Here is a 13,257-nt window from a genome sequence, read left to right as displayed (position 1 = left end):
AAAGTCTACACATTGTTTGTTCTTTTGATAGGGATTTTCTAAACCATTTTGGTCACCAACCATGATTGCAAGCATGGTTTGGGGTTGATGTTTCGGATCTAAGTCCTTAGAGGGGTTACAGGGCAAAAAGGAATGGCTCTTGCACTCAAAGAAGGCCCCATGCATTGTAAGAGCTTGTTTTAGGACCTTTTGAGCTCAAAGTCCCATGCAAACACGTAAAGGTTGTAACTTTACATGCAAGATCGATTGTAGAAGCATAGATCTATCTTTTGATCAAGGGTTGTACATCAGAAATCGAAGATTTAGTGAGAGGATGTGACCAACTCGACGAGTCCATTCTTGGACTCGGTGAGTCCAAGGTGTGACATCCCCATTTTCATGGCCAGAAAAGATCGATTTTGTTTATGCTTTGTTTAAAAAACAGAGTAACATTTTAAATAAAAGTGTTACGGAATTTGTCCCAAAACAAAATATGATAAAGATTTATCAAAAGCATTTGTATAGAAATCTATTTCATTAAAAAGACTTGGGATGTCATGTTCGATACAGATCATAAGCATAAATAGTACATCATAGGCCTTTGACATTATTCTGTATTTACAGGCCTAAAATCCATTAATCTCTCATCCCAAGACATCACATCTATGCTCATGCGCCACTACCTGTAATACAAGAAACTGAGTGGGTCAGGCTTGGGAGCCTGGTGAGCACATAGGGTTTTCAACCCATAATAAATAAGTTTATTAACTTTATCAAAACAAACAAACCCGATTACCCGTTCCCGTTATCCTCACTTTACGTCCCTAAAACATCTAACACAAGGGACCTAGTATAAGGATTTTCATCGGGATGGACACTACTGCTAAGGGGATTCCTTAGCAATAAATTTCCTTAAGGCAACCATGTGGGGGATGGAGTACACATGGTGAGCACACAGTTCAAATAAACACACAGTTCAAATGAACACCTATAGGTTGCGAGCCTGCTAGTGTTCCACTGGACAGCGCTTCGATACTCTCAAAACAATTTTCCTTCAATAAAACCTAGTATCAATACCACTAGGGTTTAGTCTAACATCAACCGCGACTAATTAATAGTCTAGCTATTATTATTATTATTATTATTATTATTATTATTATTATTATTATTATTATATAAGCGTTAAATAACACTCAATATAACTCATAATAATAACCCAAATAATTATTTTAAGGACCTAATAGCATTACCATAATTATTTGAAAGCTATATTAAAAATTGCGTAAGCGTAACTCACTTACATCGGAGTTTAAAGAAAACCGGGTTTTGCTCGGAGCAGCGTTTCAAAACCGAAAGACTCTTTTTCTCGGGACTCCGGGAGCCTCGGGGCTTCTTTCGGGTACTAGGGAGGTTCCCTAGGGTTTAGGAGGGTTGGAATGGGTTAGAGAGAGAAAGATTGTAGAGAGAGAAGTGGAATTGATGTGAAATATCTGGAACCCTCGTCCCCCTTTTATACCCTGCGAGGCCTCGGATTACGCTGGGCGTAGTCCTTGGCTATGCTGGGCGTTCCTCGGATAAGGGCACCATCTAGATCCAGCTGTCTCGCATTCATCGGAAGGATAAGGCCGAAGGTACGCTGTGCGTACTTGACCTCAGACGCTGGACGTAGCGAAGCGAGGCGACGTGGCTTCATCTGGAGCGAGCACTGATTAGCGATGGACGGTTCAGAACGCGCCACGTCATCGATTTCCTTCCAGACTTCGCAATTTTGAATGCAATCTTTAAAAATCCGTAACTATCGAATACGAGCTCCATTTTCGACGTTCTTTATATCCACGCGAAGGTAGGAACGTACTCTGCAACTTTCATTTAGACTCCGCCGACTAATTTTGACTATATTTTGAAAAGTTACATTATAAAAAGGCCGGGACAAGATTGGTCCATTAAATTCTCATAACTTCTTCATCCGACGTTCGTTTTCGTCTGTCTTTTTATCGTTACGCTACCATTAACGAGATATTTGATTCTCGTTTAGGTCGTGTCGGCTAAAAACCGCTCGGTCTAATATTCAAATTTTGGTTTGTACACTGCTAATCCGAAACTTCAAAAAATCATAACTTCCTCATACGAAGTCAGATTTGGGCGTTCTTTTTATGGACGCTCTCGGTTTAACGTATTCTATGACTTTAGTTCAAATCTTTGAGGCTAAAACTTGCTCTATCATAAATTCACTTTTTATACTTCCCGGTATCGTGTCGGTTCCGTCACGAAACTTCAACGAGTCATAACTTCTTCATTATAACTCGGATTTCGGCATTCTTTATATCCACGAAATCCTTGTTTCGGCCACTACAACTTTATATAAGGATATCGGGCTTATATCACACTTTAATTTGATGCTTATTTTTATTCTTTATTACTTATACATTTATAAATAAATAATAAGCACATAAATACACATAATTCACATAATACTCAAATATTTCATCTTTATTACTTCAAAAAGAATAGACTATTACATTGTCAAAAATGCTTAGCCTTGAAACCTGGGCGTTACAATTTTCTCTCCTTTAGGATGATTCCGTCCCGGAATCATGCATCAACAAACAGACGTGGATAGCGACTTGATGTGTGCAAACTCACTTAGTTTTAAACCTACTTTAATTATAAAATAACACACAAAGGCAGTGAAACTATCAATTGTGGTATAGTTGAATAAGTAGGGTATCGAACACAGGGAACGGCAAATTAAAACTAAAAACTAATTCTATCTAAATTAATTAATAAGTAGAGGGTTTTCTCTAGTTTTACAAGACTAGAAACTTGCTAACTATTACTAACTAGAAAACTAAGAATTAACTAGATTCAATAATTGGGAAGGAACTTTTGTTTAGTTCAAGTCAATTGATCCTATGGTTGATCTCAAGGTAATGGTGCAATGGATTAATTCTTTTGTTGGTTACCGATTCAAGTGATTAGACTCGCATTCACTACACTAATCCTTAGCAAATAAACTAACTTAAACAGTGGCCAGTTGTCTATTTTACTTAGATTTACTAGATTAATTATTCGGGTTAATTTAGACTTGCAATAGTTAACTAATTTAATCTTTTATTTAACTTCTTGTTGATGGTCATCACACAAGCTTGCACATGAATTTACTTAATTTTCTTATTAACTCTAGTTTCATGTTCATTAATCCTAGACATATGGCAAAGTGATCACATAACATATGAGATTTATAAGCAATAGATGTTCATGCTAATCAATTATCTTCATATTAACAGGAAATTAATTATTATTCACACATAAGGTTCTTTAGCAAGCTAAAGTAACAAAAATCACCAACTTAGAATTAATCCTACCAATCAATCAAACCATATTATCAATTTTGTATCCCCAAACAGAAGTCTAAAGGTTTTAGCTCATAATTGAAGTAAATAACAGCAAACAAGCAAATTCTAATTGTTTAACCATAATGTCAAAACAAAAGATTAAGTGAGATGATGAAATTTTGCCTCAATTCTCCTTCGGGATTGAATTCTAGCTTCTCTCGTCGTCTTCTATGTTTTTTCTGACCTCTTTATCGTAGCTAAACTCTTCTGAATCGTTCCATAATTCCCCCCCATCGTTCTGAGGAGTTATCTTGATATATACGAATCGACTCGTCGAGTCCATCTCTTAGTCCCCGTATTGTGATAAGTCTCTGGGATCCTGAGTCTTTATCTTCTCGAATCTTCGCTTGGACTCGCCGAGTAGTCGACCCTACTCGCCGAGTAGGTGCTATTTTTGGTATTTTTCTTCTTTGTTCCATTCTTGATCTCTCAACCGCTTCTCCTACTTCCTTCTGCTTCCAAGCTTCATTTTTTGACTGAAAATATAATTCAAACACTTTTAAGTACCTTTTGTCCATAAAATGTAATAATTTAGCTAATAAATGAATAAAAATCTATACTTAATATGAACTAAATATGCACATATCAAAATACCCCGCACTTGACTTTTGCTTGCCCCCAAGCAAAAGTTAATTTTAAACATTAGAATCACATATCACAATTCCAATCTAACCCAGCCATTATGCCAAGACCGCAACGCATGCATTTGTGTCTAAATTTATCCTAAGTACCCCCATACTCCAATTACTCACAATCCTCATAAGCATTCGCCCACTCACCCCGAACTATGCTCATTTTATGCAACCCTCCGAATCCATCCGCAGAAAACCTCTTACCCTCAAGGTATTTTTAATTGAGCAACCCAAGCATACATAATCTAGAATTACAACTTTTCGATACCACTATGGAGCTCTTTTGAATTCTTCACTTCCTTGATAATTTGATCTTTGATCTCTTTGAATTCACCACTTTATTGTTTGATTTTTTGATATCTTCAACTTTTGAATTTCTTGGAACTTTGATCTTTTGATCTTCACTTTATTTGCTCCAAAATTCTTCAACTTTTCTTGCAATTCTCTCTCTCTTTTTTTTACATGTACCTCTCTTTTTTTTCACTCAATAAACCTACATGCTTAAGCAGGGGCGCTCAACCTCAACCTTTATTGGCTAACGATAATAATTTTCCTGGATACATTTCAGGTTTAGGCTGCTAAACATATTGCATCCCTCAGGCTGAGCGGGGTCGTGTTTTTGTCCCATGATTTCACTGGAATAGGGAAGCCACAAATGCACTAGAACGTGTATAGGCTCAACTAAACATTTGGGTTTTCATGCAATCATCAACATAATTCTAACATGGAATCCTAATTTGCTTTTTCCAAAATTTTCTAAATTAAGTCCCTAAGTAATATTTTTTGTATGCAACGACTTTTTTTTTTAAATTAGCCTAAATTAAGATTCTAAATTTTCTAATATTTGACCAACCCCTTACCCCACACTTATTTTATGCAATGCCCTCATTGCATATTATGCAAAAAAATAAAAATGCAAATATATTGAGGGAATTGGAACAAACTCCCCTGGGGTAGCAGTCGATAGGTTGATACTCTCTTCTTCAACTCCTTCTTCAATTGACTTTAGCCATGGGAACAACTAATCCATGACTTGGGTATCAAAATCTCGTGTGGCAGGCTCCAAATATGCAGGGGAAACAGTGTAAGATCTTCAAGAATCGATATGGAAGAATAAGTAGTCAACTGGTACACTCATCAGCATCAAATCAGCAGTCCTCACGGTATAAAAATGAATGACTCGTCGAGTCATATATGCGACTCGTCGAGTATAAGCGCAGACATCTTCGAATATGTGAGATTACATGGCGACTCGTCAAGTCAGTTTAGTGCACTCGACGAGTAGACCGCTGGTCGAAAAAATGATATTATGCATTTGTTCCAGCCTCTAATAAATCTTCAAAACTTCTCCTCACTTCTGGACTCACTCGCTCATGTCCCTAAGGACCGGACTCAACACTTTGACTATAACGCTTCCTTTTCTTGACTCTCTTTCACTCTTTATAACCCTCTTGACTCTATAACTCTAACCCTTATATGAAAGCACTCCTAATTCAATTCTGAAAAATAATCAAGGCAATCAAACATCAAGCCAAACAGTAAAAAGTTTTAAACAAATTCCAAACACACCAAATAAGAAAAAACAAAGATAAAAATTGTTCAATAAAAACACAAAGAAACTAATCCTCCTCATCATCGTCATGATCCTGCGCCGCTCCACTTCCACTCGCACCGCTCCTTCTCGCATTGATCACCTCTTCCCACGACGGAATATACGGGAAGTTACCACCATCAATATGCGGAATGTTGAAGTGGTCAAAAAGTCGAATATGTGATTGATTGCTAAAGTTGATACCCCGTTCCATTTGATCTTGTAACCGCCTCATCTCAACATTGTACCAATCCATTGGTACCTCATCATTGTCTACCAGAATCACCGACGGTTCATCCTCTACATCACGTTCTCGCCTCGACCGGACCCTCATTCCCGGCGCCTCGGGACCAACAACCGGATCATCATGCGGGATAGCATAATGACCTCCACCATAGTCTTCAATGATCCTAGCCCTCCTAAAAAGAATAGGATTGAATGGAGGGGTAGGAATCATAGTCATCAAGTTCCACGTGCCACGGGTCATCAACCCAAATGAATTAGCAAGCCGTGTGACAAACATTCCACCATTAATCTTCGATGTCTTCCGGTCTTTGACCGCACCCTCAGCCATGTATGAAGCTAAACACCAAGGAATATTGCAGAAAGTATCGGGTGTGATAATGCTCCATAAGTAGAAGACATCAAGGTTAGAAACCTTGTCATCATCCTTCCTTTGGTTAATGGTGGTGGAAATAAGGCGGTGGAGAAGGCGGTGTGTAGACGACCGAATGCTTCCTTCCTGGGCTGATTTCGGAATGTACACTTTGTTGGCAATTGTATTCCACAAACCCGTGCTCGTCACTCCATCGGGGAACACCTTTTGAGAGTGTTCCATAAATGCACGGAAAATAGCGGTCGACACCAATGACCGATCATAAATACTCATCCGACAAGCCAAGTTAACAATTGAACGCTGATGAAACTCGCCCCCAAGACAGAAACTGACACTTGTCGGGTGATAGCAGTCATCCCCCCACGAAAAGATACTGTGGAGAAAAATTCCAGCCAAAGCTCCCGGTACACTAGCTCTTGAATACGGAAGACCCGACTCCACCCATCGCATACCATCGTCTATCCCTTATAAACAAACTCCTTTAAAAGATAAGGAGCCAACTCCTCTTCATAACGCACGCTTTGCAACCAACCCCAATCAATTCTGTTGGGCACATAAATTTCTTTCTTCTTTACTTCAGCCAGTTTCTTCCTCCACCTCGTCATAGTAGAAGCGGATTCAATTTGAGGGAAATTTAACCAACGAAAATCTCCTTGGCGTCCACTTGAACCTTGCCCCCTGTGAAACATTTTCCCTGCACAACACAGAACATAAAACCAAGCAACAGTAGAAAATCATTAAAATAAGTCACTCCTGTGTCCCCGACTCGACTCGTCGAGTCCATGAACGACTCGGCGAGTTGCAAGAACTGCGCGAGTCAGTCAGCGAGTCGGTCAAAATTGAACCATGAAATCTCAAAATTACTTCAAGGGTTTTGTCCAAGGGCATGTCTATAAGGTATTAGAGCAAGAATAGTCATGCAAAACAACATAATTCATGAAAAATCGAAACCCTAAAAATTCACTATTCTTCAAAAGCGGGTTTTCTATGAAATTACTACCCTAGATCATCTTAAAATCATGCTTCTAACAGAAAATAGGAAGAAATTAGTTACCTTTAGTGATAGAACTTGAAAAACTTGAAGAACAATGGAAGAAGAATTGAATAAGATGAATGCTGGAGAGAAAATGTTGGAGGGAGGCGCACGGCGAGTGTGTTGTGAAAAAGAAACTGATTTCTTTAGGGTTAAAACCCTAGTTACCGGTTGTAAAAGTAATTTCATTATTATTTTTTTTCTGTAAATAATACCGACTCGTCGAGTTAGGGTCAGACTCGGCGAGTCTGGTCGTGATCTTATTTTTTCTGAAATCTAAATGGACTCGTCGAGTCATGGTCAGACTCGGCGAGTCTCTTGCAAACAATTCAAATATTATAAAGTTTTTGTCATTTATTTAGAAAAGAAAATTTATTCCACCCGACACTTAGTCCATACACACTCTCAAGCAGACATGTCCGATGATTTGGAGAATTAAAATTCTAAGAAACGAAAAAAAATTCAAACAAAACTAAAAAGGTAAAAGAAAGCAAACTCTAAATAACGGAATGCACGCCTAGTCTTTTGTGGTTTGTACTTTGTTTTGTAAGCGTGAATCTTCTTTTTCTAAGCCCGTTTTGATTCATCTCTCTTCTTTTTCACAGCATCATCCTCAGCTGCTTGGGCTTCCCTTCTCCTCTTTTTCTTCTTCACCCCATTCTTTTTCACCTTCTCTTGCACCTCCTTTTTCTCAAACTTAATTACTTCATATTTTGTGAAGGTTTGTGCTCTAGGTTTGGTAATGAATGGTTGATCAGCCTCCACTCTCCTATCCTTTGCCTTCTCCTCTTTTTCTGTGCTTACCCCATATTCAAGCGGAATTGCATCAAGACATGCTATATGGGCGTGTTGAACTTCCGTGTCCATTTCTCCTTCTGCTGTATGTTCTTCTGAAGAATCATGAAAAATATCCAAGTCCAGAATATGCATAGAACTAGCAACAAGCAGATCTAAGTCGTCCAAGTTGTTGGTGATTTCGACTGGACTCGTCGAGTCCAGGAGAGTGACTCGGCGAGTCGGATCGTTTTCCACTATTTCCTCTGTGTTTTCCGAGTAAGCTCCTCCCAATAGCTTTTCTATCTCCTCCAAGTCTTTGTTAACATCTCCATCCTTTCCAAAATGTAGCAAAAACTTGCTTGGATCTTCTTCTTGCAAGAGTTCAAGTTCTTTTTGTAGTATCTCATCATCCAAATGGATAAATGAGATCTCTTCTTTTCTTTCCTCTTCTTGCTTGGCTTCTGGTACGGCTCTAAACATTGCGGACTCGTCACCTACCCTCAACGTTAGTGTAGACTCACATACATCAATTAAAGCACATGCGGTGTTTAAAAATGATCTTTCCAAAATAATTAGAATTTTCGGGTCTTCTTCCATGTCAACCACCACAAAGTCTTTTGGAAAAATGAACTTGTCGACTTTAATGAGAAGATCCTCACAAACGCCTCGTGGATGAATTGTTGTCTTGTTTGCCAAATGGATCTTCATGTTTACCGGTCTCGGCTCCGGTAAATTCAGCTTCTTAAAGAAGGAGAAAGGCATCAGATTGATGCTTGCACCTGAGTCGGTCAACGCTTGAGTGACAAATGTATTTCCAAACTGGCACGGAATTATAATACTCCCCGGATCGCCCTTCTTTTCGGGTAGCTCACTCAATATTATTTCCGCTTCTTCAGCCAAGTCTTTCCTAGCAGCAAAGAGACTTTTTAGTAAGTTGAAGTACTTGGGTGTTGTGAGCATCGTCTCTACAAATGGCACATTGACTTAGAGGGCTTTAACATGCTTCATAAAGGCTCTATAGGTTTCAACTTTTTCCACGGCCATGGCTTTGATTGGGAATGGCAAAGGAGGATTATATGGCTTTAAGGGAATGACAGTTTTGTCATTTACGCATGGACTCGTCGAGTCCATTAGAGGGACTCGGCGAGTCAGGTCGGGTTTAGCTGGAGCCGACTCTTCTGCCTTTTTTGTCTTCCTTTTGGAGATCCTCTGTGCTTGTGTGACAATTTCTTCATTGCTGGAGGTCACTGCACTCACATTCTCCATTCTCGGATTGGTTTCGGTATTACTTGGAAGTTGACCCGATCTTCTTTCGTTCACTTGGTGTGCAAGCTTCCCAGATGTTTCTCAATGTTGAGAATGGATGCCTGCTGATTCCTTAGCATGTTTCTGGTCTCATGTATTGCAGCATCGTGATCGTTGTGTCTCTTTTCGGACACGGGTATGAATTTAGTGAACAATTCTTCTAAATCGACTTTCTTCTCCATCACCGGTTCTTCCTTTTGATAATATCCCCTCTCCTTCTGCTTGTATTTCTCCTCCTTAGCCTGCTTATATTCTTCGTATGAGAGCCATTCCTTCTTCGGTTTCCGCCAATTTTCGTCGTATCGATCGCTACTTGAATAGAATACTTGAGCCTTTTTGTTTCCATTCTCATCCAAATCACAATCCTTTGTGAGATGGGACCCTTTACAATTCTCACATCCTACCCGAATAGCATGGATTGTTTGATCCATTTTTGTCATCCTCCTATCAAGACTATCAAGCTTAGCTATCACCGCCGCCATGCTATCACTTGCCGAGTTCACTACCCCCCGACTTACTTCATTTCTTGGATTGTGGTATTCTCTAGAGTGCTTAGAGAATTCTTCAATTAACTTCTTGATTACCGGGGGCGCCTTCTTCGTGAGCAGGCCTTGAGAATCGAGCAATTGCCTTGTGGTGACATTGACTCCATCATAGAGAATGGAGACCTCTTGTTGGCTATTAAGGTCATGGTGTGGGCAATTTCTAAGCAAGCTCCTGTACCTTTCCCAAGCTTCATAAAGAGATTCTCCGGGTTGTTGCTCGAAGTTGGCAATAGCTTTCTTTAGCTTGGCTATTTTGGAGGGCGGGCAAAATTGGTCTATGAACTCTTCTTTCATCTTGGCCCATGTGGATACCGATCCAGGATGAAGTGACTTTAGCCAATCCTTTGCAGCTCCTTTGAACGTAACTGGAAGCATGCGAAGAAGCTGGGTCTCGCGGGGGACATTCGGTACATTGAAGTAGTCAGCCACATCATTCACTTCGTCCAACAGCTTGTAGGCGTCTTCGTGATCCTTCCAATAAAAAGGGATCTCCTTGAGTTGCGGGAGAATATGGCCATTTAGTTCGAAAGTAGCGGTCGTGGGAATTGCGGGCTGCACAAGTCCTGGGCTGGTGTCATCGCGCATCCTCTTCTTCCATTTCCCCATGGGGACTTCATCGATATTAGCCATAGTGATACCTAAATTGTCTTCAAACTCGGAGTCGTGCTCGTATGTGGGCTCTTCTTCTTCCTCGGTCTCGTACTCGATATCTTCTTGAATTGGGTCTTCGATTGTCACAGAGGCAGTGGATGCTCCGGATTTGCTGCTTATCTTCTTGCTGAAAACGGACTTTAGGCTTTTGAGTGGTGAGTTCTTTGAAGAAGCGGTTTCTCCAACGGTTTTGCCTTTGCTCCTCCTTAGTGCAGATTCCGGCTCTTCAAGAGGAGGGACCAGAGGTGTATCAGATCCGCGGTTCATGAAACAACTGTAAATAAAACAGAAAACGTGTAAAAAGAACAAAAATAAAATAAAAAATTAAAGCTGTAACAGCGATGTACTCGCCGAGTCGGCACGAGTGCACTCGGCGAGTTCAAGGTAAAAACAGAAAAAAATTTCTAGTTACTCTAACAATGGAATTTTATTAAAACTAATTCTACTTACTGAATTACCTTTTAAAATAACTTTGTGTAAGATAAATCCCACACAAAGGATCGATTAAATTAGAATTTGATGTTAATTTTAGAACCGTTCCCCGGCAACGGCGCCAAAAACTTGATGTGTGCAAACTCACTTAGCTTTAAACCTACTTTTAATTATAAAATAACACACAAAGGTAGTTAACCTATAAATTGTGGTATAGTTGAATAAGTAGGGTATCGAACACAGGGAACGGCAAATTAAAACTAAAAACTAATTTTATCTAAATTAATTAATAAGTAGGGGGGTTTTCTCTAGTTTTACAAGACTAGAAACTTGCTAACTATTACTAAGTAGAAAACTAAGAATTAACTAGATTCAATAATTGGGAAGGAACTTCTGTTTAGTTCGACTCAATTGATCCTTAGGTTGATTTCAAGGTAATGGTGCAATGGATTAATACTTTTGTTGGTTACCGATTCAAGTGATTAGATTCGCATTCACTACACTAATCCTTAGCAAATAAACTAACTTAAACAGTGGCCAGTTGTCTATTTTAATTAGATTTAATAGATTAATTATTCGGGTTAATTTATACTCGCAATAGTTAACTAATTTAATCTTTTAATTAACTTCTTGTTGATGGTCATCACACAAGCTTGCACATGAATTTACTCAATTTTCTTATTAACTCTAGTTTCATGTTCATTAATCCTAGAAATATGGCAAAGTGATCACAAAGCATATGAGATTGATAATCAATAGATGTTCATGCTAATCAATTATCTTCCTATTAACAGAAAATTAATTATTATTCACACACAAGGTTCTTTAGCAAGCTAAAATAACAAAAATCACCAACTTAGAATTAATCCTACCAATCAATCAAACCATATTATCAATTTTGTATCCCCAAATAAAAGTTAAAGGTTTTAGCTCATAATTGAAGTAAATAACAGCAAACAAGCAAAGTCTAGTTGTTTAACTATAATGTCAAAACAAAAGATTAAGTGAGATGATGAAATTTTGCCTCAATTCTCCTTCGGGATTGAATTCTAGCTTCTCTCGTCGTCTTCTATGTTTTTTCTGACCTCTTTATCGCAGCTAAACTCTTCTGAATTGTTCCAGAATTCCCCTCATCGTTCTGAGGAGTTATCTTTATATATACGAATCGACTCATCGAGTCAGGTAGCGACTCGTCGAGTCCATCTCTCAGTCCCCGTATTGTGATAAGTCTCTGGGATCCCGAGTCTTTATCTTCTCGAATCTTCACTTGGACTCGCCGAGTAGTCGACCCTACTCGCCGAGTAGGTGCTATTTTTGGTGTTTTTTTCCCTTTGTTCCATTCTCGATCTGTCAACCGCTTCTCCTGCTTCCTTTTGCTTCCGAGCTTCGTTTTTTGACTGAAAATATAATTCAAACACTTTTAAGTACATTTTGTCCATAAAATGCAATAATTTAGCTAATAAATGAATACAAATCTATACTTAATATGAACTAAATATGCACATATCACGACTCATCATGTCATCCTTTATTTCCCAAGTGAGATTCGGCCCATTCGAATGTTTCCATCGGACTAGCACTAAGTTGACCATCTTGCATCATAACTTCTTAGTATTACGGTCAACAATTGCCTCAGTCCCGTGAATTTCCTCAGATACACACATGGAAGGTGTTATGTATACCATCGAGTTCTTCAGGCAATTCCAGCTTGTAAGCTTGGTTCCTAATCTTCTGAAGAACTTTGAACGGCCCAATAAACCTTGGACTCTACTACCCTCATTTCCCAAATCATATAAGTCCCTTCCACAGTGAGACTTTAAGCAAAACGGAATCCCCAACTTCAAAATTCATTGGTCGTCTTTTCTTGTCAGCATAGCTCTTTTGACGATCCTGAGCTGCTAACATCCTTTCCGTAATCACTTTCAACTTCTCAGCAGTCTCATGGACTATCTCATGGCCCATAAACTGCTTCTCTCTGGCTTCAAGCCAACAAGACGGCGTACGACACTTCTGTCCATACAAGGATTGATAAGGTGCCATCTTGATGCTCGAGTGGAAACTGTTGTTGTAGGAGAATTCTACCAGAGGTAAGTGCTCGTCCCAATTCCCTTGGAACTCAAGGGTACATGCTCTCAGCATATCTTCCAGTGTTTGAATCGTTCTTTCGCTCTGACCATCAGTTTGCGGATGGTAAGCAGTACTTAAACACAAGTTTGTACTTAACTCCTCTTGTAGACTCCTCTAAAACCACGACGTCAAGCGACTATCACGATCTGATATGATTGTAAGACGAACACCGTG

The 13,257-nt window shown here is 39.2% G+C and overlaps 1 non-coding gene across 1 annotated transcript; it reads left to right on the top strand.

Moving 5' to 3' along the window:
- Nucleotides 1–10,012: 10,012 nt before the first annotated feature.
- LOC145065223 (small nucleolar RNA R71) lies at nucleotides 10,013–10,119 on the top strand. Its single transcript, XR_013688368.1, has one exon. It is a non-coding gene; the product is annotated as a small nucleolar RNA R71 (small nucleolar RNA).
- The last annotated feature ends 3,138 nt before the right edge of the window (nucleotides 10,120–13,257 follow it).

The sequence above is a fragment of the Lactuca serriola genome, chromosome 7 (genome assembly GCF_051521515.1).
Source record: "Lactuca serriola cultivar US96UC23 chromosome 7, Lser_US96UC23_V15, whole genome shotgun sequence".
Taxonomy (NCBI): Eukaryota; Viridiplantae; Streptophyta; class Magnoliopsida; order Asterales; family Asteraceae; genus Lactuca; species Lactuca serriola.
The sequence above is the reverse complement of the archived record's forward strand: the minus strand, read 5'-3'. Positions and strand labels throughout refer to the sequence as shown.